Raw genomic sequence first — 22,647 nt, forward strand, 5'->3', positions numbered from 1 at the left:
GAGCTGCAGCCTGCTATTTCTCTACTCATATGTGGATCTTTGTTCACCTACAAGCCTTGTTCACTCCATCCAAACAAACGTGCACAAGATGCATCGTGTTAATTATTCAGACTGTTTTAAAAAACCTCAGCAGCAACAAGAAACACACAGCAGCTATTCTTTCAAATTCTTTAGGTAAAATATTCTGTGCAATATAAAGAAGAAACTGATATCCAGAAGTAGCTAATTCCATATTTCTAAAAATGAACCACACCATTTGGTACAATTTTTCTCACTTTAATTCGGCTTCCAGAGTTGGGATAATCTGAAATAATTCTTGAATTATTACTGTTCAGCCATACACTGAGAAGGAAGATACTGAAATGGTTCCCCTGTATCTGAGCACTGATACAGTAATTGCTTATTACTAAATTGATTTATTTTGACTTCTGTTTAAGATCATGTTTTGAGAGTGTTTAATGAGTACACTGACAAGAAGTTAGGAAAGATTGGTTTTCTGATATATATAGAAGCAGATATAGACAGCAGACTTTCAGTTGGTGAAAATATATTAACATAATCAACATGTATACATAACATCCCCATCTGTACATGTGCACATTATTAAGCATATTTACAGTTAGTATGTATATGCTTGGTTGCCTTCTTCAGTCTTTTTATATTACTCACATAATTCCCAGTAACTTAAGACCAGTACACTTGCTTTTACACAGCACACAGAAAATAAGACCCTGATCAAACATGTTGAGTCATTAAGTGTTACCCCAATGTAAAGATTTTCTAACACACTTTTGCAGTAATATGAAAACACAACCAAACATACAAACCATGTAACCTCTTTCCTGAGACTTTTGCTTTTAAAAAGAGTTCTACAATTTTATTTTTCTTGATACTATTTAATACTGCTTTCTTTCTCTTCATTGACTCCAAAATTAAAAAGTAAAAACTGGATTTGTATGTAGTCACAGATTTACCTGATTATACCTCACAATGCTTACAATATTTTAGAAAAACAAGCATTAAATATTTAAAGCCCATTTTCCTGGAAAACAAATAAAAATACAAGAAATTACATTTCCATTATAAAACACTGAAACACCTGCATAAAAATGTTTTGTATATCATCTTGTGTCAGTCATAATCTTTTCTCCTCCAGAAAGAGAGCAAACAAACTGAACAACCATTTTCTTTAAAAAGTCTGAGCATCACTACATTTTAAATATATAAAGGTTGAACATTTTTCAAAGTGCATTTCCTTGTGCTACAAAAATGCAAAAATATTATTGCTAAATATTATAGTTCAGTTTCAATTATGTGATGGCATACACAGGAAAGATGATGGCAGCTTATTTGCTGCAACTCCATGCTGCGAGAGTGCAGGGTTCTACTTTTTGCTGAAAAAATCAGCACTAATGAATAGCTGAAAAACATAATTGAGCGTGGAATACTGGAGCTATTCACTGCTGGAGAAATGAGAAAGGACTTACTACTTCTACAGAGATCATTTTTAGATCAGCCTTTTTATTCTAAGGAATGAAGCAATCTATCTACATCTTGAATGATAAATTCTCTACTTGTAAAAGGCTTCATTTATCACAAACAATGAAAAAAATACAGAAAGAAAAATCAATACGTGTAGCAGTTTAGTCCAGCAAAGGCCTTTCTTAGAGAGAAACCTCAGTCAAGGTTGAAAGAGCAATTAATGCAGTCTCAAAAATCTGGGCCACTCTGATAGAGTTCGGTTAACATGTGGCAGAAGTAATCATCCACTTGTGAAAATGATTTTCAGTTCATTCTCAAACACCTTTCAGACACTCATGATCCCATTTAACTGACAACAATACAGGCTATCTGTGGGCATCATTGCATTCGCTGTGAGAGCCAATGGGGACCAAATGCCCACAGGCACTTTCAGTCATCCCTGTACTTGCATAAAAGGAATCTGCCTTGCACCACATTCCTTCTTTTATTTAACCCCGCAAGATTAAGCCATTTTTTGTCTTCAGTTGAGGATGAGAGAGAGAAAACTGATTCAAGACAACAATATGACCTGGGTCATAAGAAACCTAGCTGTAAACATTCTCAAATTCATTTTAGTACTTTCTGTGCTCTTGAGAAAGAAAACTAAATAAGCCTTCAACAGATGGAATGAAAAAAAAAAACAGCTAAACTTCTACTGTAATTATGCCTGCTAAGAATACAGAAATGTTGAAGAATGTCAAGTAATACGAACATCACAGCCACAGAAGACAGTTCCATTTATTCCAATGAGCAAGATACTCATAATATGAATAAGAAAATGTGTGGGTTTTTCCCCCCCCGCAAACAAATTTCACTTATAGTATAAATGGTTATTGGTGTGCCGGAAGAGCCAATGTCCCTACATCCTTTAACAGTCATATTTTACTGCACTCCAGAGCGCTTCAACGTTTGTGAATATGCATGCCAGTACTTATGGAACCTGTGAAGTAACTGCAATGGCAACTTGAGAATTACTAATCTAATTTATGTCATATCATGAAAACTATTTGGTATGTAAGGTGGGAGTGTTTGTCAAGACAGAAAAATATCCTTTAGCCCTGAAAGAATTCCAAGTAACAAAAGAATGAAATCCTTGAGATGCAACACAAACATTGAAAGTGCTTTGATTCAAATGTAATCTACTCGTAATATAAACAGGTAATGCAGCACAACTGTGAAACAGCTGGTGCTGAGGAGCAGACACCCACTCTCTGTACTTTCTGAGGGAGAATTCTTCTGACTAGTTCTAGTCTGAACCTATAGACCAAATAGCTACCAGTGGCTGCAGCACATACAGGCGCATCCCTGGAGCTCATCTCTTGGTTTAATTCCCTCTAAAGGCACAACAGTCTGTGACTACAAACTGTTCCATGATGTGAAACAAACCACAGTAGGCAGGAACAACTAAGAGATTGGTTTTAAAAGTTAAAATCTGAATTCAAATGTGAATGTTGATGTGGTAGAAAAAGTCTCAATTGTACTGCTCTCCCTTGAGCATCCAGTTTGGCTGTGCAAACAGTTCTTTACATTGTCAGACCTTAAATCAACTCAGAAGCATCCTGAACACCTAGAAGCACCTGGGCATCCAGCGCGAACATCTCTCCACATCACTGGGAGCACATGACACTGCAATTAGAATGAAAAACTGGTGACTCTTTTTCCAGCCAGGCGTTGAAATTATTTGTCGTCCAGAAAGCTTAAATGGCTGAGGTCCTGTTAATATGAAAAATCTACTTTTGTTTTGAGGTCATACACTGTCACTGATGGAATCAGTCAAAACAGCCTGCTCAGTGTCACACTGGTACAAAACAAATCAATGAACTAAGCTGCCAACTGAAGCAATTCCAATTCTGGAGTCCCAGCGTGGAAAATAGCTCCCTTCTGGGAAGAGTGGCAGAGGGTGGTAAGAGCAGTGAACTCTTTTAGGAAAGATACTTGGCTTTGGTTACTTCTGGCTGCTTATGTATTTCTTTTCACTGTCTGGAAAGCTACTTTTGAATTGATATAACTTTAATTTTCCTAAAGAATACAGACCTCGGCAGAGATAGTTGTGTGTTTTTATGGTAAGAAAATATACAAGTAGAACAAGGTGCATAAATTTCCACCCTAAAGGCTGTACGTTCTAAGTATTTTCACAATATTTGTTGTCATCATCACTAGTAGGTATTTTAAAGTCCTTATGAACTAGTATAAGGATGTATATCTGATCTAGCAAATGCATGAGGAAATACGTTATGTCCAGTATCTCTATTTGTGATTTGAAATGAAGCACAGAAATTGTCATAATGAATTAGTCTAGCACTTTTGTCCAAATTGTGCACACAGGAGATGTTTATTCAGAATGTTTATTCAGAATTATTTTTTAAAATTCTTGACAGATAGATTAAAAAAAAAAATCCCAAAGTAATTCAAATAAACCCATTATTTTTAAACTTCATCAAAGTTTTGGAAAAAAAACCAGCTTAACAAGTCCTAACTTACCTAGCATTATTTTCTTAATAGGAACATTGCTTGACACTTGAGTAGTGCGTTATAAACTTCAGCATAAATTACTCCTCACAACACATCCAATGTGGGAGGTTAGCATTACTACATAGTTTCTGTGGGAGAGAAACCAAAGCTGAGAAAAGCGAGAACTGCTGAGGTCTGAGGTCCTGGTGCAGCAGAAGAAACATTCAGGAAAGCCTCACACCAGCCCTTGTCTTCCAGACACTGGAAAATGCATTTCAGAAGTCTGTAAAGCTGTTACAGCCTTTTCACACCATGTGTCAAAACATGCAAATTGTTCGTGAATTACAAAAAATAGAAAAGAAAATGCTCCAAAGGGAAAACGCAAATTAAATGCGTCTGTCTTTGTGACTGCACCATGCCACTTTCAGTGACCACGTTACCCTTGTATTTCATATGGATCCAGTGTAAACTACCAGGGGCATATTTCACCTCCAGAGCTCTGCAAACCGCCCTTCGGAAGTGCCTTTCTGTGTCCATGGGCTACAGCAGATCCCTGCAGCGCCCTGAATCCAAACGCAAGCATCGCACTTGCCTGGAAACAGAGAAAATTAAGGAGACTTTCTGTACCCAGGCATCATGAAAAGTAGATAATGTGACATTCACAGAAAATGCTTTTGCTTGCAGTCTGACAAAAGTACTCATTCTAAAAAACAATTCAGAATAATATATATTAGTTTGCTCTTTTCAGTCAGCACTATGAGGTAAAGATTCTGGGATACAATGACTTGACTTAGATGACACTAAACAGAGACTACTTTGACAGTGAAGACTTTAAAATGCTTGACACATTTCGTAGAAAAAAAAATTCCTTTTAGTTGTGCTACTACCGAGCAGTCCAGAATGAAAAGTGCTAAAGTACAATTTAAGCAACAGTGGGGAAAATGCAGTTACCTCCTTGGAATTTATATATAATATTTGAAATACCAGCCTCTCCCCACATTGCAGAAATAAAAAGCTTTTTATTGGGAACTATATGTTTTTCTTCTGGATTAAAATTTTGACACCTCATGCTCTCATTAATTGGAAAACTCCCTTTTAAGCTAAAGAATAAACAGGTAAACACTGGAACCCACAAATCCCATTTTTCTTTCCATAAATATACAATGGCAGAAAAACATGATGCTGTCCGTGTCCGTGGTGTAGACTGTCTCTGTACCGTCTCTAGCACCTCCAAGAAATGTAGGAGCAGTGCCAGACATTAATTTCCATTCTCACACAGCAATGCAACTGTTATGGCTTGTTTCCATGAACTCAAATTAGTTACATTTAATTGTGCATCTTAGACGTCCCTGGACCAGTTTGTGAAAGAGAAATTCAATTGCATTGAATGTTAGTATATACAAAGAACCAAACCTGGCTCAGAAAGTTCTTGCTCTGCAGATGGGTAAAGTCTGCAAGAGCACAGACTACTCTTAGAAACTTTGCCAGTCATCTGCTGCTGGACACAGCGGGAGACATGATACCAGGTTAGATGAACTTCTGGTCCAAGACAACGAGGCTAATCTAACATTCTGAAAGACACATTCTACCTTGGAAAACCTGCCTATGCAGAATGACAAATGTAGGTGTGTAGAGTCAAAATAGTACTTTTAGATTTCTGGTCACCTTTTGGCAACAACACAGGAGTAAGAACAAGGAATAAAATTTTCATAGCATGACACAGCTAATCAGTTCTCTTATAATTTTAAGAAACCTTCCTATGCAGAATACATGAGATGCCAAAGAAACAAAAAGATTTCTGACTCTATGTCACTTTGGCTCTTTTGAAGAAACTTTCTCTATGAAAGAGCATAGAAGCAGCTGCCCAAAAGCACATTCAGGCCTCTAAATTGTTCCCAACAGGATGCGGGGCGAAGCAGCAACTGGATGGAAGCCTGCAGTTACACATCCCCAGAACTTTCTCCTATATTCATGCTATTATTGGTTCTAGAAGTTTATCTAGAAATAGTGTCTCTATATTTATGAGTTGCCAGTGGATTTTAGTTTCAATGAATTTCCATAATGGTTTTCTCAACCCTCCTAAACTTTCAAAACCTATACCTAGTAGTACAATCCTACATCTCAACCACCTGTTCCGAGGGGCAGCTCTTTCGGTTCACTCTGAAATGGCCACCTACTAGTATTGATTAGTGATTGCCTTGTGGCACTGGAAAGGACAGCTTCCAGTGTACGATAATCTTCATTAGAACCGCTAACGTGATTGAGTGTTTATCCTTGGAAATGCCACACAGAAACAACCAACCTAAAACTGAATTTTGCAGGAGTTATTCTGGGAAACAATAGAAATGCCTCACTGAGAAATATATTCCCCTTGAGTAACCCACTTTAGTATTCCTTCATAGAAATCAGGATTTTAAAAATGGATTAGCATAATTAGGAAAAAAAATCCTAAAGAAATGTTAGTATCTTGAAAATGGTTTTGATTTTGTTGGTGGTTAGACAAAAACAAAATAGTGGTATACAAGAAAGATATAAGCCTTTAACAACAGCATGGATTTGCTCTTTGTCAAAAGTTCTTTACTGTAAAAAATACATGGAAAATAAAAAAATTCAAACACACTGTCCCTGCACTAGAGTTATTAAACTACAGCTGATTCATGTTTGGTACCGTAGGACTTCAGGCACACAGAATTTACCACTTGTGAGAGAGCATCAGAGCCATCTACCGGGGTCAGCCCATTCCTGCTGCACAGGATTGCTCTGACAAGCAACTCTCTCCCCAAAATAGCAATACTAAAGTGATATTCAACTGTCAAGCTGCTGTTACATAAAAACAAGCAAACAAAAATTCATAAAATCTAAGAGAAAATGTAAGTTGTAACACTGATGAATCTGATGTGAGAGGAGGTTTGAGTGGTTTCTCTTCATGTCAAGTTTTAGAAATACTTTTTAAAAAATAGCATTTATTTGTATATAACACAAAAGTGTTATGCTAACAGTCTTATGCTATATGAGTGCTTTGCTATCAATTTAAATGGAACAAATACTAGAATTAATTTTATTTTATCACTTATTGATTACTGTTCAAATCTGAGATTGAGATTTTTTTAATCTCTTTCCCTAAAGAGAACTTCGTGTGTGTGTGTGTGTGAGTATATTTAGATACACACATATAAAAGGACTAATTTCCTATTATAGCTCAGCCAAGAGTTAGAGAGCAGAGTAGTTTCAATGTCCTTAAACCTACTGGAATAGCTATCACCACTCTCCAATTGTTTGATTTATCAAAATACTGTAACAGATTTTATTGGAATTCAAGGAGCTAAATTTCCAACTAGGTTTTAATAACTCCCACATTAAATATTTTCAAACGTTCTCCTAAAATAGCTGGTGTATATATACAGTGAAAATCTTGACATTTATAACTACTAAGAAACCGCACTTGGAAATTCCTAAAATTAACATTCAGTTGCTCTATCTGTATTGGATAGGAAAATAGGCATTCTCCTCAAATATAAAAGCTCTCACAAAGCAATATAAACAATCAAAAGTGAGATTAATTTAGCTGCATTATAATCATATTCCCATCTTCTCCCTGAATTTAACCATGCTGCCCTCCTGTGGATGTCAGGATATGTATAATGCAATGGCCCAGACTAAGAAAATCTATTTCAAATTGATTCCTGCCACCTGTTTGTGATTGACTTAGAGAAAGAAAGTGCAATTGTGTAACCACAAAAAGTCATTAAATTCAACTTCAGGGCAAGAACTCTGAAACTTGTATTTGAATATTTTAAATAAGTAGAATGTCTTATTATTCCACAAATCATGTATATATGGGAGCACAGAGTCATACATATTAATCATACATTTATTCTCAAATTAGGGGGAGAACATTCATTGCATAATGACAAGTTACTTCATCTGTTGAACACGTGTATTATAAAGATTACCCAAGAACTCAAAAAGCATGGAAGTCATTTGCAAAAATTGTAATCTTTGTAATTTTTTTTTCCTGCTACAGATACCAAATACACCCTGAGGAATTATTGAGTAAAAAAAAAAGTCTTTAAAGAAAAACACCAAAATTGTTTGGAATAGAAAGAACAATCTAAAAGTAAAGAGATGTATAATCAATTATTAAAACAAATTGACTCCTGCAGAAAAAAATGTGTTCTGATCAATTACAATTTATCTCCATAAAGTCTGTTTTCTTATAAGCTCTGTTACTATTTTACTGGAAATTAATATTATGCACTAAAACATCTATATAATTTGAGCTCATCTCTACTCCATTAGAGTTATGAGATTTGTTAAATCATTAGTTTAAAACAGACCAGTACAAAACAGATACCAAACCCACTGAAGTACAAAAGCTAGAGTGACACAAAGCTGCTGTTTTTCTTCTAGACTAAATTTGTAAATGCTGACAAATTATGCTTTAAGTCTTAATGATAAAGGATGCTTAAAAATACACTTTTCTTTCCAAAGGACGACTAAAATTTCTAAAAGCTACAAAAGGCAGAGTGATACTTCCTGATTCTAAAATAATAATGTCAGAAAGTAAACATTTTTCCTTTAGAAACTTCTGTGTCTTCATCTCAGAAATAAAAATGAAAAGTGAAATGCTGAATTTTAAATCAAGCCACTACCTGCCAAAATATTTTATATATTTTTGAAAGGACTGTGAAATAAATATAAAATCTCAGGAAAGCAACAAAAAAAAAGAAATTATTTTGGACAAGACAAGATATTTAGTGTAGTCATATGCTATTTTGTGCCAATTAGCGAAGTTGCTAACATGTCATTTCAATAAAAAACAATTGACCTAAGAAGTGGGGCTAATTAAATGAAGTAAGATAATTAAATGCTTCTCAATATATAATAAAAAATTACGCCTGAAAGTGTTCCATAATGTTGTCTTTTTGTTTTCCTATTATCTGCTTCTCTGCTGAGTTTTAATCAGTGTATCTATATGCATAAAAGTGTCCAGATGTTAATGTGTTACTGGCATGAATCAGGTGTTCAATTATGATTTATTGAGTGTGCAAGGAAAAAACCCGAGCCTTCCATTAACCAGAATACATATAGCTCAATTAAAAATGAATGTAGTATTTGTGATCAAATCAAACACTCACATTCAATAATGGTAATACACGACATATGATTACTTTAATAACTTAATCATACAATACTAATCTAGGGATCAGAGTTATCTTCTGTTTGAAAACTTCTTCTTAATATAAAATATAATGGTAAAGCTTCATTTACACATATTGTTGGTTCCTCTTCTCTGGTACTTTTTTGGGCCATAAATAGTGAATGAAAGAAAAGCAGCTCTAAAATTTTTGGTGTTCTTACTCTAGCACATGTTCTCAGCTACTGGCAGCATTTGTTATATTGTGTTGTTTGTTGTTTGGATGCATTCATTTACTCAGAAAGTGTTTCTAAACGTCTTGACTGAAAGATCTTTAAAATGAGATCTCAAGCCCATGTAACATGGTGTTGGTTCCCATCCTAGGGCCCTTAACCTAAAAGGAATCTGTCTGTAGTCTATGTGTTCAGACCCTTCCTTCAGATTTCAGTTTGCCCTTCAAAGCTAAGATATACAGCCGAATGCAAAAAGTGCTTGAGAGCCATAAAGATTCATTTTTAGAAAAGAGATTGGCTGCCAGGTGTCCAGCTGTGAGGGGAGCACATCCTCGGGTAGACTTGTCCCTGCCAGCACTACTGCGAATGGAATCATGTTTCTTACTCTCTTCTACTTGGGCAAAGGCATGGTGCAGTCCACTTAAAACTTTGAATCAGAAATGGAGGAACGCATGATAAAAATAATAATTTCTAAGCCACTGATATACCGAACAAGGGTTAGTAGTTTTTATTTAGGAATCTGTTATCTCACAGCTTTGGAATAAACTTTGAAGAAATGCAGATGGCAGTTTGGGCTGGCAATCTTCTAATGTTAGCAGAGGAGCTCTCCGTCTGCTAAAGCAAGGGAATTTGGTCTGACCCCGATGGAGACAGCAGTGGAACTCAAACTTACACCTATCACAATTCCCCTACCAATTTGGCCCCAGTTCACTTCATAAAAGCAGCATGAAAGATAATCAAACAGGTCTTTTCTGTCTCTTGCTCCAAAGACAAACCACACACAGGATCTGACTTATATTTCATACACATTTTTCACCTACCTGATCTATCATTTATGCATAAAGTGAAAAAAAAAACAACACACATTACAAAAAGACAAAGCAACACTACACCACTGAACAGACACAAAGTTAATTTAGGATGGAATTAAATTAAACCAGGTTTGTGATAGTAAGCACACTAAAAAGATTATTTGTAGTGCAGGATGAAACCTTCATGAGAGCCTTTATTTAAATAGAAGGACAGAGAGAGCTAATTATGCAGAACTCTGTATGAAAGCACCGCTACACCAATGATACCACAGAAACCATCAGTCAACCAAGGCGATGCTGCCACGTTGCTTATTCAGGGACGTAAGATCTACTTGAAGACCTCCACAAAATGGTACAGTATGGAACTGCCAACACAATTGTGCTGACATTTAATAGGATGCGGACTATTTAAAGAGAGCTGGCTGCGATGAATATACTATTTGGGCAAAACAACAGTAGTGAAGGGCCATGAGGACTTTGTTACTATGTCAAAATTAAATGCAATACTGTAATAACTGAAATTATACTACTGTAGAGAAAAAAAACCCAACCAGCTGAAAAAAACCAAAACACCAACACTAAATTGAATTTATTAAAAGTCACTTCTGCCTTTAGATCCCATATACCATTAAAATTATTTTTGTTCATACAGAATAGTGTATTATGGATTGAAATCCAGCCTCAGACACAGTACAGCACAACTGACCCTACAGTATCGAACTAAGCCAGCATTCTGGCACATAGAGAGCATTTGATTGATTATGTACAACTGTAATTTAAAATTAATTTTGCTGTCATAAATGCCTTTGATTTTGTAGGGGTTTATATTCCAAAAGACAGAAATTAGGTGAATTTTACCTTCCTGCAAGTAACAGATGGGCAGCACAAGTGACAGAAGGACACAATGGGCAGGTGGCATGTCCCCATCCTTACAGCTAATAGTACTGGCACTCTCTGTATAGAAATAATGCCAGGCCATGCCAGACCATATGTAATGTCAACGTATGTCAGGTGGAAATAACTCTTTCTTATATTTCATGTCACAGATTAGTGTATGGTACCAAGAAACAAATAGATCAGCTAACAAGTGAAGGTTAATAAATAAACAGCATCTCTCACCTGCATGATATGTGTGCTATGCTGATTTGTAGTAGAATAAAGCAGTATAAAGAAAATCTAAAACAATTATCTAAATGATGTTTGATCCTGCCATCTGGGAAAATAATAATAGTGCTTAGGTGGCTATGTACAGTAATAATGTTATGAAAATAGCAATCACATCTTAATTACTACAGACTCATGTGTGGAAGGGAATTTTCCAGACAATGTCCAAAAGGACCTTAGTTGGCAAAAAAAAATTAAAAATTGTAATACAAAATAAATACATATATTTATATATACACACTACTATATATAATTCTGAAACAGATTATGAAGCAGGGGTACTTGTGTGTGATTTCATTCCACAGATACTTTCAGCAATGTTTTGGGTATATTAACAGAGTAGTAACATTTTTCTCAAGTTTTCAGCAAAACTAAAAGTCAGATGTTGTTCTGAATGATAATTTTCCAAACTTTGGGAACTGTGTAACAATAGTACGAATAAATTTAAGATAAAGAAGCCAATTCCAGTCAGAATAGAGTCTCCTCAATTAGAGTGTAGAGTTACTGGGAAACTTTCACTACTCTGAACTTATTACTGCAAATTTTAGAACACCTCTGATGTGATAATTCTTTTTCAACTGCTCAACATTTACTGTAGTAAAAATAAGCAGCCTACTTTATGCTGTCACTTTAGTAAGCCAATGCACAGGAAAAAGAAAATGACCTGCCTATACTTCACTTCATGTAGTTACTAAACTACTCAAATCATGATCTTCCATGTGAGGACCTAACAAGACATATTTTGCTACAACATAACATTAATTTTTCTAATACTACCTTCAATCAACATAGCACTGAATGGTCAAACTTAAACCAAAGTTATTACTTAGTAGTTTAGGAAAAAAAGTTATTTACAAATCACACTAAGCTTTAGATTTTCTCAATTCCTCACCTACAATTTCATGAACTATTTTCAGTTAAACATTAGCTCATCATTTGGCCTTCTAAGTTACCACCAGTTTTGTTATTTTTAATGGAAATATCGAAAATTTCCTTTTTACACAGTAATAGCTTTCTGAAGTTGTGATTTGAGTATTTCCAATAACAAGCACAACTCTGTTTAGATTTTAGTCTTTACACTTTTCAAAATTCCAATAAAGCAAACAGTTCACAGAAGCATGTCTTTCATGTGTTTTCAAGATTAAACCCTTGCTTCAGTCCTTGACATGGGCTTCAATAGAAGCTGTTGCCCAGTTTTGCCCAACTGCTTTCGGGTACTTAAATGAAGCGCATAACAAAAAAGTATGCATGTACATTGGTAACTTAGTCTGAATAAGGATGTGCTTTTGAAGAGAATCTCTCCATCGCCCCCAGTTGCAGCATTTTGCGAACTAGACTCCTCTTGCATGAAATGAAATCAGACGTGGTGCCCAGCCCACACATGCCAGTCACTAAAGGGTAGTCAGCCTAAGACAAGACCCGGCAGAGACTGAACTAACTCCCCAGAAATGCATTTAAGGTGATGACCAGGCCTCCAGCAACCACTGAGACACTTTACAGATCCGTTTGGGCACACTTCACATTTGGCTGCCTCTGTAGTCAAGAAGTAGGCACATGCCAAGCACAGTTCAGGTCTTCCAGATTTCTACCTCTCTGTATTGGGTAGCATAATTTTGGTAGCCATCAGTGGCTAAAAATCCTTCATAGGTGCCTCAATTAGACAAGTCTGGGTTACTGCTCTTTGCACCATTCATCCTTCAGTTCTTCTCTCTCCATGGCAGGATCATCACATGCCATCTGCCATCTGGGAACAGGGCTTAATCTTATCCCACCGGTGCAACAAGTGGCTGTTGCTAGAAGGTACTCAGTCAAACAGTCTCTCTCACACAGTGATGCTGCATTCAAATTTGCCATGAATTCGGAGTCAGTCACATAAACTATGACAAGTCCTCAGTCCTGCAGCACAGCTCATCACCACCTTTATAGTCTGAAGGTAACATCTTCTCTAACGTGATCAACTGAAATCTGCTGCCAAGGTTTTTTTCACTTCTCTTTTTCCTTCACACATGCACAAAAAGACCAGGAAGTTTAGGTGGGGAGAGATTTAAAGTCGAGAATTGCAGGCCGAGATTTGATAGTATAGCATAGAAAAGTGTACCTAGTTGTTCTATGGGTCACTGAGATGCTTGGTCATATGTTCTGAGATCTCACATGATAAGAAGAAAAAACTGATGCTTACATTTCAATGCAAGGTGCCATTAAAGTTAACCATAAGACACAGTCAGTGCCAAAAGAAAAAGAATTTAGGATCCAGTGAGACTGCAACATAACTGCATTAAAAATATTGAGAGCAAGGTACAAAAAACAGTATGCAGGAAACAGACCGGTGCCAAGAGGTCCAGCTCACTCCAATTGATCATTTTGTGAGGTTTTTTAAGGATTTTAGCAAAGATGAACCAAAAGAAGGATTTGACATATGTGCAGTACTAATTATGGGGATTTTCCATACCTAATCAATTATTCATACTCAGTCCTACTGAAGGCAGGAAGATATTGAACAAGTGTTGCTAAAGTTATGATCTAAAGACATATACAACTGAACTTGCATAATTTTGCTCATCACAGAGCTGAAGAAAACCCATCTTAGCATTTTGAGAAGTATGCAGCTTTTCAGTGAAATATAAGAAACACGCTATATTAACAGTTGTAATGAATTCTTTAATGTGAGCATAGAATCATGTTTTAAATATAAATTATATATTCATGAGAATAGATCATAAGTCTATTCTCAGTTATTTTACTTCATGTCTTAGAAAGCTGAGTAAAAACAAAGCAAAATTTTTTTAGAAAAAAATCATATTTTAAGTTTTCTGACTATTAACCTTGCTTAACCTGTAGATCTTTTCCACATGAAGTCTGTTGTGGTTAAGCTAAGTGCGTTTGTATCTAAATTTATCTCTCAGCCTTTACAAATATTTCAGATTAATTTCCATGGAATGAATGAAGAATGACACCTTAATTAGTAATGCTTTTCTTGGCAATTAGGAATCTCTTTGCCTCTCTGAGCAATTAAAGTGGCAGTAGCATATCATTAAGGTCTTCAAGATTCCCCATGCCTCCTTAGAAGCAATTACTGTGGGAAGCACTGAAAATCAGGCTCATAGCTATAATCTATTTTCTAGGGATCTAGCAGCAGGATAAACACTTTTCTTCTTCCTGCAGTAGTAATTTTGCATTAACCCATCATCATTATCCTATCAATCATTAATGTAATTTTAATGTGCCATTTTTCATGAAGTTCAATTTTAATTTTAAAAAAGTAACTGATTACACTCAATTGATTTTGCAAAAGTGTATAATATTAAAATCACTTAAAGGAAGGCAATTAACACATTAGCACTTTTCTCCACGGCAAAATGCTGGCACTCATTTAGCACAATGACATACTAGCGTTTAGCACAATTTAAAGTAGCATCACAGAAAATACCTCTACGGGACACCTTCGACTAATTAGGCATCCCTACATCACTAAAAGTGACTTAAAAATCAAGCCAATCTACCATTCTGCTTATAACCTACACAGGAAATTTTTACCTTAGTACATACAAGCACATGTTGCCTCACAAATGTAAAAAGGACAGATTTGTCAGAATTCAGCAAGAAATATAAGATAATTATAGCTACATGAATGGCATTTTTGACTCTCTGACTAAACAAAAGATCTACACCATTGCCGCGGGACCCAAATTGTAAAATGTTTATTAATTGTGGGTCATAATTTGACCAATATTTCTGCTGAACTGTAAAGTCACTGTTTAAGTTTTCCAATTTTGTGTTAGTTTCTCACTAGTCTCATTCCATGTGTCAGAAGCTCTTGAAACACTTGGGTTTACTCTGTGCTGGGATTGACGGGTGTTGTCTTGCTGAAAGGGATACTCACTCACCTGTCTTCAGGGTCTTGGATCTTTGGAATTAGCAACTGTTTGAGTGTTGAAAAGAAAGATAATATCCTCTTTGTAATTGTAGTCAAAAGTTCTTATGGTTTTGAAAGAATCATGTAACTTCATGTAGCAGGAAGAGCAGTTAAGTTACAGATCAGCAATGCCAGTCCTTTCCAGTTCAAGTTATTCAGCAATGACTAAGTTCATGAAGTATTTTGAATTTTTCAGGCAGGATACTTTTCATAGCAGTTTCCAACATATCTTTCTGCAGGATCATTCACTGAATAAAGAAAATATACCCTACACATATAAATACATGGTGCTGGGTGTTAGATGATGTTTTGGCATAGTTTGGTTAAAGAGTAGGCATTCCTGAGCATGCAGTTGTTTTTGCTGCACTGTATACTTCTGCTGCTGCTCACTTTTTTTACTGAAACCCTTTTTTCCTTCAACAGTCAACTGTGTTTGAAATTCAACCAAAGCTGTAAGTGGTTTTGAGTAAAGCGCTGTCATTAATACAGTTCGTCTCAGCACTGTAGAACTGCCTATGTTTGTCTTGACCAGTCCTATGATTTTGGATTGTCATGCTAGGTCTAGGTCAACTATGGATTGAAAAATGAAGTTTTGCAGTTCACATCTCTTCTGTGTTTGAAGCCAGTGAACCTTAACCAAAACTCTCACACAATGAAAACTTTCAACCAGTTTCTCAAAGGTCCTCTGTATACGGCAAGCAAATACGAAGTCACATTGTCCATGCTTTGACTCTGAGCAGGAGCCATCTCTGTATTCAAAAGTGGTGTGAGCATCACAGCAACCCCAACAGTTCTGCAGTGCAGGTACTGGCATCATATTGCCAGTTTTTGGACAGGGTGGAGATCTGGCCAAGTATAATCTCTCTCTCTCTGTTGCCAGTCTCATGACCTCCTCTAACTCACTTTTGCTCTATAAATAAAGTTTCTTTCATAGATAACTCCCTTCAGTTAACGTCTGCTTTTGTTCATCTTCCAGATTACTGACATGCCTATTAGCTTATAATGAGAATGACGTTCTTAGGACAACTTGGGCACTAATTTTGAGGACATCACAAACCCTAAACTACCACCAGGGCAAACAAAAAATCCTCAAAGGTATAACTGAAGTAACATTTATTTCATACAAAATATCAACTTAATTTCATTCATCTTCATAAGAGTATATACACAGGCACTATTTTATCTATAAAGATGAATATTTATAACCAGTAAGAAAAACAAGTAATATCAGTAGAAGTGAAGATATTTCTCCTAACATCACAGTTACCTATAGTGAAATTGCCTTATTATCTATCAAAGTAGCCCAAAATTAATTTAAAATAAAAGGAGAATTAGTTTTAAAACATGACTTAGGTGAATATGCACAGTTTGTTTCTGACCTGAATTTAGATTTGAGAAACTGTGAATTAGGCAGAAGAAAAGAGATTACATGACTGAAACCTACGTCTTACTCTGGTAATTAATCTTCCCAAAGCTTTGTTGTCTGGGGATTAGGCATTTATTTTAACTTAGTAGATAATCTATACTTCTTCTGAATGCAGAATACATAGAGAAAAGTTTACCTTACCAACTCCAGTGCACCTTTCATTTTTTTCTTTTTCCACAGCCAGTGTCTTAGCATTGAAAACCCAACCTGTCAAAGTATTCCCCCCTACCTAGTGGCTTTGAGAAAACATAAGAGAACTCATATCCCAAACACCTAAATTTTTGGGCTGCTATAGTGAGGCCATATGACTAAATGATCACAGAAGGATTCCAAACTATCTGATGTTAGGAAACATTTGAAAAAATTTTACAAACTCAACAGTTTCTTCCATCTGACTTTCCTTATGCTTCCCAGTCTTGATGTTCACAAACTGAAAAATAAGCCTTCTACGAAAGGACAGTGAGAAGTTTGTTGTTTGAAGCAGCAGCTGAAGTCAGTACTCTGCTACCCTTTTTTTAAACCAGAAGAAAAAGTGCAATAGCAACAAACAGAAAGCTAGATGGTGCTAATACACTGACTTTGTGGTTACAACTTAAGTGCTATGCACAAACTTTGAAAGACAAATGAAATCTTAGAAAGAGATGCAGAATAGTTTACATACGTAGATGAAGAAACACTACAGTTAAATAAGTATTTACTTATCTTTATGTTTGATTCAGGCAATTATGTTGTGTTGGTAAGAAATGAAAAAGGGCAACAGGAATAGGAATCTCTCGGATAGCCTCCTCTCCCTTTTGTAAAAGAAAATTCTACTGTCTTTACTAACAAGAAAAGTATTTTCAGTAACTGCTGAAAAGTAATGTAGAAAGTTATTGTTTTTATCTCACGGAAAATAGTATTAATTGAAAAAGTCTATGCTACATACTACCATATCATAACTATTAGAAAGGATTTTCTAGAATATTGGATATATACAGGTTTCTAAAAGTGTTCTTCACTTTGAAGCAACTATATACCTAGTCATTCTAAGAGAAACTAAACTTGACATTTTAGCTTAGCCAAAGTTTCATTTTGATTTCATCTTCTTAGCATTGGTAAAACAAATAATTTAGAATTATTATGACATATCTATGCGTTTCTGCTCAGAGAAAGGTCTGCAATCAGTTTCACACACAGTCCCAGCTGTGACAGGGAGATTGCAGCGCTTGTTAAGTGTGATTGCATTCCTGACATCTTACTATGTCTGTAAAAGTAACCCAGAATTGAAACAGAATCATTTCAGTATGGTCACCTTCCACATTTCTCTGAAATAATGATACTGGGAGCAAATAATCTTCAGATCAGCCTTCAGTTACACAGGTTGAAGTTACAAAGCTTCTGTTTCTCTTTTGCCCTTCTTTGCTAGGTGGCCATGGACAAGCAGCACATAAGAGTTGGTACCACCATTGCTCTGGCTAACTTCAGTGTCCCTTGGGCTCTTCTTAGCTGACTTACAAGCCCACTAGTAGCTGTGACAACGATTTCTCCAGGTGACAGTCGCGCAGTACAGCCCTACCCACTGAGAAGCCAGCAAACCCCAGCGCTATCCTCAACTCAGTCACGGAGTTGCCTGTGACCTTATGTGATCTCTGTTCATTCCTGTGCTTCATTTCTGTAATACAGTTATACTCGACTTCCTCTCCAATGAACTCGTTTATCAGTGGGTGACAAGTGTCATAAAAATGAGAGGGGGAAAGTACTTATCCTCTAATTCTGCATCTTGGAAGACTACTAACCATGGCATTCGTCTCAAAGATTTCCTTTAGCTCTAAAACTACAGCAGCTGGAGGAGAAATGTTATATTTATACCGGAAACAGAAGCTAAATTTATTGTTTATAAATGCTTACCTAAGAACATTTCAGTCAATTACAAGTGCACAAGAGGAAAAAAAAGAAAAGGAAATACATGGTGGTTTTTTTATATTCTGTACATACACCCATAAAATAATAATAATAAAGAAGTTGACAGAGAAAAATGATTTCTTTCTTTCTTTTCCTTACAATTTTGGAGAGTACAAGTTTGAAAAAGTCACGAAAATAATTGCTTTACAGATGAGAGACAGGGAGAAAATCTGGGCACGTACATGCTCAAATCACAAGAATCACAGAATCATAGAATGTTAGGGATTGGAAGAGACCTCGAAAGATCATCCAGTCCAATCCCCCTGCTGGAGCAGGAACACCTAGATGAGGTTACACAGGAAGGCTTGTAGAAAACATATTCCAAACACAAAAGTTTAAGAAAGTAAATATAACATTTCTATATGCCACATGTCACAGTAGAAAGCAGAACAGAACTTATAAGAATGAATTCTGCCTTTCAAATGTTGGAGAAAGCTCTGGACAAGAGTTATGCTGAAATGTTTTACTTCAAAAGTCAAGCCCAAATAATACTACATCGTCATATTGCTCTGTTCAGGCTGTTCAATGTGTAAGAGTTTCATTTTATGTTATTTATTTTGCTCCTTTCAGTATGACCTTTAAGCACTACCAATCCTTTCAAGGCAAGCTATTTGAAAAAAATCTCACAATTCCTTTTTTATTTCTAGATCGGAAGCAATAGAATAATACCCTTTAGTAGCCACCAGGCTATGCTAACGGACAACTCAACTGACATAAATTCTACTTTTAAAAATAATGTGTGCTTTAAATGCAAGCAAATGTGCAAAGGCACATTAAAAAACCCACATGCATTAGAAAATATATTTACAGTAACACCCATATCTTGAGTTGATTAAACTGTCCTGCTTGTGTTTTCAACCTTAATTGAATTACATGTCAAGGAGAGCCAAGTGAGCCTTCCTGAAGCAAACAGTACCTGCCTATCCTGCTATTCTAACTCAAGAGAAATAAACATGTTTTTAGCAGTTTATACAGGGCATTTTTAGGTCAAATTTTGCTTATTTCCTGTAATGATTTGTTTTTGTTTCAAGATTGCAACAGAAGAAATTAATAGAAAAGTTAAAAAAACCTCCTTTTGTATGGATTTTGGCTTTACTACCTTAATAAAGAAGATTAAACAATATCTTGTATGTGCTCTGCATTTTAGACAAGGAAAAGGTTACCACATTCCGTGAGAAGAAGACATACATTACAAATTATGAGAAAGGAATAGAAGTATCATGAAGTGCCAATAATCAAAACTGTTCTACAAATCCCCATTAATGGGTGACATTTACTTTGTCATTACTCAGAATTTCTAGCTGTGCATGCTTCCCTTTGTAATCTACTGACAGAGTTTAAATAGAAATGGATGGTTATGTATCCTTTAGGTTGTTTCGTACTTTGAGAGCCTTTCCTGCAAGAATTAAAAAAAAAAAAGTCTAAAAAAAAATAGGATCATGTTTACTATAAGACATGTATGAGTCTTCCTTATTTTTAAAGAATATAACAGAATGCATAGAAAAATCATGGAGTGTTTCCTTGAACAAGTGTTTTTTCAAAAAATCTTATTACTGGAGTAATACTAGATAGCTGTTGGAACGTCTCAACATAAACACTAGTGTAAACCTAATGTGGTTGGCAAAGCTACCTATTTTTCGCAGAGGTACAAATAAGCTGCAATTAAGATTTGTAGTAGTGTTGAGTCATAAGGATTTTTATTTCTTTCTCTTAGAAAGGTAAAATTTATAATGAAAAAAATCCCAAGTTTATGTATTTTTTGAAATATAACTATTTGTTATGACTGTGGAAACTCAAGGAGGGAACATGATCCGAAGGTACTGCAGTCCAGAATACTATTTGTGAATTAAAAATCTCAGTTTAAGACAGTATAATTTGTATATTTGAATATTCCTGAAGCATTTATGTGAGAAAGATTTCAAAGTCTTTCAGCATATCTCCTGCGTCAATAAGTCAAGTCAGTCTTAAATAAGAGAAACTTTTCTGAAGGAGTAAAACTGTAAACTCACAATTAACTTGGGCCTGTGGGTTTTGCTGATGCTGCAGTAACCGAAACATTTTAACATAGCTCCTATATCTGTAAAACCAGTCTCTTATCACCCTTGTTCTTTTTTTAATCATGATAGAGCATAAAATAATAACCCCTCCCCCCCACTTTGCAATTGGCTGTGGGGTAAAATATTAATTCAATTTCAACTAAATTTTGAGATTCTCAGCTGAAAGGCATTTTCTAATGCCCACAGATTGCCTTTTTTCTCCAATGAGAGAAATATGAATCTTATATGTTAGCTTAAATTAACTGGGCTAATCATACTAACTACATTAGAAGTCTGTTATGAAGGTTGTAATAAAATTCAACTTGCTAACATGATGAAATTGCAGCAACAAGGATGCTCTCATTCTTTTACCCTTTTATTCCCCCCTTTTTGTGTATTTTATGTCACTGTGCTTAAATATCTGACCACATACTAAAAATAAAATAAATAGATAAATTCAATGAAATACATAAATAAACAAAAACCTCCCAGACCTTTTCATTATCTAGGATAGAATCAGCTGCCTTCCAGTTCTTCAGCACTTTATTTTCTCCCATGGCCTGTTTCATCTCATTTATGCAAGCACTGCTTTACAGAGAGAATCAAGTTATTTGCTCTTCTATCTTGTGCAGGTTCACCAGGGATCTGCAGAGCCTGCTACCGCAATAACGCTGCCCGGCACAGCATGAGCCTTTGGCCAGGTCTTAGAGAAGTGGCCATGCCCAATGTCCCCAGTTCATGTGCAGGAACCTTTTCTATCAGTTGCTTCCCAAGATTTACCTTGAAATGTCTAGAACACTGCAAGGTCATATTATTCTCACCTCATAATGGGAGAACCGAAGCACTAAAAACTTTAGACTTCAGATATTAAGATGAAGATCTAATTTTTCAGACATTTAGACTCTTAACAGTGCAATGTATATTTACAGCTCAGTTTCCACCGATTTTGGCTAGAAGCTGTGAGTGTTGGGCACCTCTATGAAACCAGATTCCTGCTTATCAAAGTGGGCACAGGAAACAAATAATATACCACCAGTTACTGTATGTGAAAACATTTCAGTCTCTTACAGGTAGGTCTGTCTGTGTAGCACAGAGAAAAAACCCAGTTTTTCCAGGCATCCCTCAAATACCTTAACTACAAAATATTCCTTTGTCTTCCCGTAATACCGTCCATCATCCACCACGTGTTTCCTGACTCTTCACAAATAAGGATTTCTCTGATAACTACACAGCAGTTCAGAACCAGAATAACTATAATCTGTGTGTTAAAACAGGTGGGAATCCCTCTTTAAAAAATAGTATATGACCGCTAATTCTTGTAGTCACTCACGAACTCAGGATAAGGTTGCAGAGAGTGTCAAGATGGTGGCTTTCCATAACATTAATGGTTCCTAACTGTACACATTAATAATTCTTCTAATAATTCTTCCCTCCAAACATCATCTTCCTTCCTCTTACTGCAACTCCAGTGCTATTGTACATTATTTCACCAACTTTTTCAACGGTTCCTGGAGGAATTATTAACCTTTTATTTCATTTCCCATATATTTATGGTATTTACATACATAAATACAGCTTTCCCTCGGTGCCCTAACTTTTCTAAACAAATGTGTACGTAATAATCATTATAGCTAATGACTATAAAGAGAGGGAAAAAATGACTGACCTTGAGCATTTTTGGTAGGAAGAGCAACAGTATTTTTCTGTAGAACACTGACAGCAGTGACCCTGATGTAAAATGAAGCAGCAAACTCCTCCAGGATAGTAGGATTAAAAATCAATGTGAGGATGTAACCAGCAGCAGATGAAGAAAGGGGTAATGATTTAATTAAATTACTGAAAGTAACATTTGATTTTGCAATCCACTTAATGCTCAGACAGTGACATAGTGACATAGACTTGTATGGAAAAGCAAACTAGCAAGGTAGGAAGACCCTGTGAAGACCTCAGAAGAACAGCTCCCGACCAAGAAAGCCTCTGGGGAAACCCAGGAGCATGACAGGAGGAAGCACT

At 35.9% G+C, this 22,647-nt stretch overlaps 1 protein-coding gene across 10 annotated transcripts in view; it reads right to left on the minus strand.

Annotated features, from left to right (window-relative positions):
* The window catches only part of CADPS2 (calcium dependent secretion activator 2), a 307,032-nt gene that overhangs the window by 118,842 nt on the left and 165,543 nt on the right, over positions 1–22,647 (minus strand). The window lies entirely within an intron of this gene.

The sequence above is a fragment of the Patagioenas fasciata genome, chromosome 1 (genome assembly GCF_037038585.1).
Source record: "Patagioenas fasciata isolate bPatFas1 chromosome 1, bPatFas1.hap1, whole genome shotgun sequence".
NCBI lineage: Eukaryota > Metazoa > Chordata > Aves > Columbiformes > Columbidae > Patagioenas > Patagioenas fasciata.